General features: G+C 36.7%; 1 pseudogene; it reads left to right on the forward strand.

Moving 5' to 3' along the window:
* The first annotated feature begins 4,547 nt into the window (after window positions 1-4,547).
* On the forward strand, window positions 4,548-4,723 carry LOC129763854 (U4 spliceosomal RNA; annotated as a pseudogene).
* The last annotated feature ends 1,815 nt before the right edge of the window (window positions 4,724-6,538 follow it).

The following is a 6,538-nucleotide window of genomic DNA, read 5'->3' on the forward strand; positions in this document are numbered from 1 at the left end:
CAAATGTATTGGAAAAAAAGTTCTTCCAGTTTTCATGAATTTATATCGTTTAGAGTTTAGCGAATTGTAATGTATAGCATATCAAACAAATCTTAGAGAATTTCCGATTCAATTGATATGCAAATCATTAAATTCGTTCACAGTGAAAATAGTTATTAACGTTAACTTTCTTTAATAAAAACGTTACCTGTTTTCTGATTTGGTACCCTTCCTGAAAAACGTAGTTCTACGTCAAAAATATAGAAAAATATGGCGCCCTCTAGTCCAAAGCCATGAAAACAACAAAAAACCACTACAATCAATTACGAAAACAAAAGCCATCTTTTGCAGGTTCAATATTTTTCAATTAAAGGCCAGCTCATTGACTTCAATTTGATATGTTGATCATCTGAAACGGTTCAATGGTTCAAAAGTAATGAATAAAAAAAAGGCATTTTTGAGAAAAAGTGGAAATAATTGATTTTTCGGACCACCCTAAAATGGAAATGGGTACCTTAATGAAATAATAAAAAATACGGGTCTAATGTTTTGTGATAAATAACAAAATTATTACTTTTCACGAAAATCTGAGAACCACTATATCGCTTCCACATGGAATGGCTCTATATTTTCATCAATTTTCAAATTTTGGCGGAAACGAACACAGCAAAACAGAGCTCAAATCGGACGATCCGTTCCCGGGTTATGCGCGGTCTAACTTTTCCAAGTCTGTTTTCTATAATGGATGTTTTTATAGAAGTACTAGCTGACGCGGCAAACTTCGTCCCTCCCAAAATTTGTTTTTTTGTTATCAATACCTTCAAACATTCACGTTTTCTTATTATGAGCAAGTTCATGGGTCCAATAGCAGAACTGTTCATTGATTGATCTTCTAATCGACCCCGTTGAATTTAACTTTTACTATAAAATTCCTAGTATTTCTAACAAAACTGATCATTATAATATCAGATTATTTCGATTTTGACAAAGATCCATACCAGACACAAAAAGAACTTGCAGAAAGATTGGGGGAAACACAACAAGCAATTTCACATCGTTTAAAGCAATTCGGAATAATTCAAAAACAAAGCAATTGGGTCCCATATGAGTGGAAGCAGAGAGATATTGAATGGCACTTTTTCACCTACGAACAACTGCTTCAGCGACAGAACAGAAAAGGTTTCCTGCACCGAATCGTGACTGGATACGGTGGATACGGTCTAAATCTAAAGCGTAAAAAAGGTTGGGTTAAGCCCGGCCAGCCATCAACATCAACCGCAAAACCGAATATTCATGGTTCCAAGCTAATGCTGTGTACCTGGTGGGTTCAGCTCGGAGTCATTTAATATGAGCTACTCAAACCAAATGAAACTATCACAGGAGAGCGTTACCGATTGATGCGTTAGAGCCGAGCCCAGAAGGACAAGAGGTCGCAATTCACCGATAGACGCGACATGGTGGTTTTGCAACATGGCAACGCTCGGCCCCTTGTTGCAATTAGTGCCAGAAACTAAGAACATCAAATGGAAGATTTGACCCCACCCACCGTACTCACCAGACATCGTTCCTTCCGATTACCATTTGTTCCGGTCGACACATGGCATGGCTGAGCAGCGATTTTCCTCCTATGATGATACCAAAAAATGGGTCTATGACTGGATTGCCTCAAAAGACCTTCATTCAGCATGGAATCCGTATGCTACCAGAAAGATGGGAGAAGGTTTTAGCTAGCGATGGACAATATTTTAAATAATCTGTGACTTCTTTTCTTTTTATAATAAAACGTTGAACTTTTCAAAAAACGCTGGAAACTTATTTGTACTCCCAATATATGCTTCGTATTGCCCGATTTGGGTCAAATTTTTGTTGTAGAATTTGTTGCAATTCTAAAGGTAGTTTCATCATGCCTCTTTCATAGAAGTCCTTATTGGAGAGGAACTCTAGCAATCGGTTTTTCCAATCATCTCTAGATCCAATTTCTTATCACTTAGGAAGATGGTAATCGCTTGGTGTCAGTTCCTATATGGTGGATGCATTAAAACGTCTAAAAAAAAAGCTCCCGAAGTTGGATTACTTCCTCCTCAACCTAAAACAACATGTTTCTCTGTTACATAGAATAAATGTTTGATACAGGAAATTGGATAGAATAAAGACAGCTCTAAATCGGACTCTCGAGTTTTGCTCTTATCAACACATTCGGCGATTCAATTTTATTCATTTAGATAGAAGAAGATATAGAACTAGGTTTTATCACATTGAAATCCATTTCCACTTATGAACAAAGATCAATATCGTTATCGCAAACATCAAATGGACTAACAACGCTTGTCACTATGTAATTGTAGAACATATGCCAATTAGAATATTTTTTATGGGACCTCCTCTCCATTCCAGTGGAGGAAGGGGTGTCATACTATTATGGAAACATTTCTCGTACCCAAAAACCCTCACATCCCAAATTTGGCTCCATTTGCTTGATAAGTTCTCGAGTTATGCAGAAGTTTGTGTTTCATTTTTATGGCAGCCCCCTTCCCCTTAGAGAGGGGGTAGGTGAGCCGAACCACTATAGAAACATTTATTACTAAAAATTACTTCCATATGCAAAATTTGGTTCAATTTGCTTGATAAGTTCTCGAGTTATGTAAAAAAATAAAATTGCGTACGCGGGTATAAATTTGGATGGAGCTTGTGAATCTTCAATATTTTGGTTAGTTTTATGCTCATCTATACGTTGTTTTTTCTTTGGAACACACCTATGCCAAATCACTGCCAAAACAAGATTCCAAAATTCGTATTGTATCATCCAAAGGATGGGTATATCCCAGTAAACGTATTTTCTCTATTTCTGTTGATGTTAACCAACGTAGTTTATTACGGTTACACTTGGGGTTGTTAACCCTTCCCAGTACAACATCGAGTCTCACTCATGGTGTACTTGCATATCATAGGGCGCTGGAACGCTTAGCAGAGTAGTGAAATCACTTGATGTGTGACGTATTAAATAATGCGGGAAGGGGTTAATACCTTGCAAATCCTGGAAATCACGGCTTGACTTATTTTGCTGAATAATGTCACACTTTTCTTTGTTGAATTCCGATGATTACGCAGAAACAAAATAAGGCTATTTCTTTTCCGCCACTTTACAATTGCTGCAATTTGTTGCGATGTATGGAATAGTTGTAGGGCACATATTTATCTACCATTTCATCAAAACCTGAGATGAACATTTTGAGAACTTCGATTTTTTCCAGTGTAGGATTTCAAAAAATATTTTTTCATTTTTTTTTTCTTTTTCTGAAATTCAATTATTCTCCTAAAACATTTCCATAGATCACTTTGTAGGACTTACCATTTTCGAGTAGAAAAATATTATACAAAAATTATTAAAAATGTTTGGCCCTTTCCATAGGTTAGTCTAGATAAATTTTCGGAAAACTAAGTATACCAAGTTGCTTATTTAGGTAAGGTCTTCACGCCCAGAAAATTTCGTTAAGTTCTGAGAAGGTCATGCCAACATCTGGTCGTGTTGTCGCGTGCTTTTTGATTGAAAAACTTGTTTCAATAGCCCTAAAATTGCTTTCAAAACAGGCTATTGAAATCACACCAATCGGTATATAAGCGAGTGCCGCTCGGAAATCCACTCAGTTATGATTGCGCAACGATTGAGGTACGATCGCTGGAACGGATGGATGTTTCCCTACCACAAACTTCAAAATCATGGAACCAGAGGAAATCGTCATTGCAAAATAGATTCAAGCAGCGGGTACTTTTGTACTCGCTTACATATCTGGAAATTGGAATCTTTCCCTAACACAGACAGATTCATGCTGCGGGTACTTTTGCACTCGCATACGTTTCTGAAAATTGGAATGTTTCCCTAACACAGACTTCTAAACCACGGAGCCTGGGGAAATCGGCATTGCAAAATAGATTCTCGCTGCGGGTACTTTTGTACTCGCTTGCGTTTCTGCAAATAGTAATATTTCCCTAACACAGACTTCAAAACCATGGAGCCAAAGAAAATTTGCATAGCAAATTAGATGCAAGCAGCGGGTACTTTTGTACTCGTTTGCGTTTTTGCAAATTGGAATGTTTCCCTAACACAGATTTCAAAAACATGGAGCCTGGGGAAATTGGCATTGCAATATATATCCTAACTACGGGTACTTTTGTACTCGCTTGCATTTTTGCAAACCGAAATGTATTTTCCCAATACAGATTCTGAAACCAAGAAGTTGGGGGAATCGGCATCGCAGATACATTCAATTTTTGTACCCCCATGTACCCGGAATTCATTTTGCTAACATGGCCTACAAAAGCGGGTACAAATGCAACGCTTTGGCTCGATTATTCAAGACTGCATTGGAAGATATCTCTTCATGCCGACAGCTCACTGAACAACCGATACCGTTGGATGATTATGCAAAATATCGATAACTATTTGCTACAATAACTACTACCATAATGCATAAATTGACTTAAATTGGGATTTGTTTGCAATTGATTTCGTTAATAGTTCCATTCATTCACTAGATTCATCAATGATTTAATCAATACACACAAAAGATAGCTCTGCGCAGCGGCGATATTTTACCCAATGAGGAACATCCGAGGTGGGATTATTGCAAATTGAAGAAATACAATTGATTACGAAGCCATCGGCAGTGCTACGTCAACCTTGCGATTGTATCATAGGTATAACCCATCCGTAGTTTTTGCATAAATTTGTGTTTCATTTGTATGGCATTCATTAAAGAAAATTTGTATTTTGTTTTTGAGTAGAAATTATGCAAGCGTGTAAAAGACTGACAGTTACAACTTCCACGATTTTCCATTTGTTTTCATTCTAGATATTTTCGATATTCCAAGTTAATTTTCAAATGTCTAAACGAAAGTATCATTTTCTGACGAATTGCGCCGGAAGGCTGAGTGATGCATATGCGATTTATTAGTGTTGATGGTCAATAGCGTTTGGAATCCACAATGAATCATTACAGGTGAATCTGATTTGGAAAAGCATATCCAAACACCGAAACATTGCAAGAATATTTAATTGGTATCCACTTCCAAATCCATGCTTAATTAAATTCAAGCTCTTCATGTAAAAATCACATCGCTTCGAAGATTTGGATTGCATAAGAAGTTCTTGCGTTCCATACATCATAGAGGCTTCAAATTCATATAATCCATTGGCACTATTGCGTATGAAGTTTGATGACTCGGAAACCGCTCAAGAATCTCCTGAGCTCGTACAGAACAGAAGCCATCACCTTCGGACTATTTTGACCGTATGGATCGCCGAGAAATATATTTTTTTTTATCCCTTTTGTTTATTTTAGGCTCATTAGCATTTTAGCTGTAACAGAGCCGAATTTTAATCGTGTACATGTCACATATTTATCATATCTATAATTAGCACATTACACAGTTGCCATTTTTCGGCGTTAGAGTATTCCCTTCTATACCATTGCAAATGGTACAAATTTACACAGTAGCCATTTAGGCGTAAGAGTTTTCTATCTGTTCTTCCATTATCCAGTTAAGACTGGACAGCGGAGACAGTCGTTGATCCATTATTGAGTTATTTATAGAACAACAGCCCGATGTTTCTTGCAGAGCAGAGCAGTTGTATGGATGAATCGATCTTATTTCGACCGTGGATCGATCTCCATCGCTGATGATTGTTGCGTGGACGTAGTTATTCTGTAACAACACAAAGATGGTCAATGGGGGCCCTGAGTTTTGAACTCACGATCGATCGTTTACTAAGCGAACGCGCAGTCAATGTGGCTACGGAGACCCCCTAAGAGAAATATTTTGAATAAGTTAATTTGAGTAGTTTGTTCTCTTGAAGTACAAATCACATACAACGTATTTTTATTTATTTATATCTGAAAAGAATGATAATTGTTTGATCACAATCTTAGCTGTTACAGATGTTCTTATTTACAACTACGACCAGATGGTATCACCATTCCTGAGTATTAAAAGAATGGGAAGATTGTGAAAGTCGATTAATAGAGTTTTGGTTGATAAGGACCACGACTTCTATGAGAAGTGTATTATGAAGCTACCTTCAAGATGGCAACAAATTATACAAGAAAATGGTGCATTTTTGACCCAAATCGGACAATCGGAAACATTCTACATAAAGTTTTGGATTTCACGCAAAAAATGGATTTCTTTTTCACTGGCCTATTTTTTTCTCGAGAATTTGAAAAAAATACATTTTTGTGAAGAAATTATTTTAATTTTAAAAAATGCTTTCCAGTGTTATTTTACAAAAAAAAAGCTTCACTGCAGTTCTAATTGGTGCAGCTAAAGCCTGTTTCAGTTATAATTTGGTTTCATAAAGTAGTACATTTATCAGCATAGAAAGAACGTACAAAAAGGGGGGATTTAGGTAGGATTTTTAAAATATTTTAACCCTCCTTTACACGCGCATACCGTTCGACAGACCGAGAATCAATGAGGTGGTTGAATTGAATAACTATTAAAACTGAATGAAGTTAAACAAAAACTATTCTCTGGAGTTTTTTCATTCAATTATACCTTTTCC

Source organism: Toxorhynchites rutilus, chromosome 1 (genome assembly GCF_029784135.1).
Source record: "Toxorhynchites rutilus septentrionalis strain SRP chromosome 1, ASM2978413v1, whole genome shotgun sequence".
Classification (NCBI taxonomy): domain Eukaryota; kingdom Metazoa; phylum Arthropoda; class Insecta; order Diptera; family Culicidae; genus Toxorhynchites; species Toxorhynchites rutilus.